Below are 773 nucleotides of genomic sequence, written 5' to 3'. Positions count from 1 at the left end.
CTATCTATTGTCTTTTCTTTGCAGCCTGATGTACTCCCTTTATTTCTTGTAAGAAAGTTCTACTAATAACAAACTTCATTAGGTTTTGTTTATCTGGGAATGTCTTAATTTCGCCTTCATTCTTGAAGGGTAGTTTTGCTAGATTAACATTATTTAACCTTTTAAAGAAATTACTTATTTCCAGCATTATAAATATGTCATTTTACTCCCTTCCAGCAAGTTATGTCTGTTCTGTTCCTTCTAGAACCAAGTCAGGTCCCACACTGGGCACCCAAGCTGCCGTTTTTAAGACTGCCATGCCACTGATCCACAGAGAAGACAGGAGCCAAGGTAAGTCAAAGCCACAAAGCTTTCTTAACAATAAGTTGCCTTTTTCTTGATTTAACGTTCACATAGTTGCTGTAAACTTTTGACTATTTTCCAGAGTCTGACAAAGTTGGTTCTGACAGTTTCCGGTTGTTTTCTTCTCTTTCCATGGAGGGATGGGAGTCTGGAGCTGCCTATTTGTCATTTTTATGTTGTTACTCTCCTAGTTGTGAAATGCAGGACAAATCACCCCCTCTCTGTATCTATTTTATTTTTAATCAAACAGCACAACTCCAAAAATGTCATAGGGATGTGGTGAGGAGGCTATAGATATTTTTTTAAAAAGTGTGCAAAAAAGTTTAACTTCACATATTTTGTTGATCTTCATTTCTACCTAAAAAAATATACTTCATCTTTAACTACCAGCCTGAATAGTTCTCTCACATCAGTAGGAGAAAAACAATGGC

The sequence above is a fragment of the Symphalangus syndactylus genome, chromosome 11 (assembly GCF_028878055.3).
Source record: "Symphalangus syndactylus isolate Jambi chromosome 11, NHGRI_mSymSyn1-v2.1_pri, whole genome shotgun sequence".
NCBI classification, from domain to species: Eukaryota; Metazoa; Chordata; class Mammalia; order Primates; family Hylobatidae; genus Symphalangus; species Symphalangus syndactylus.
Note: the sequence above shows the minus strand (reverse complement) of the source record.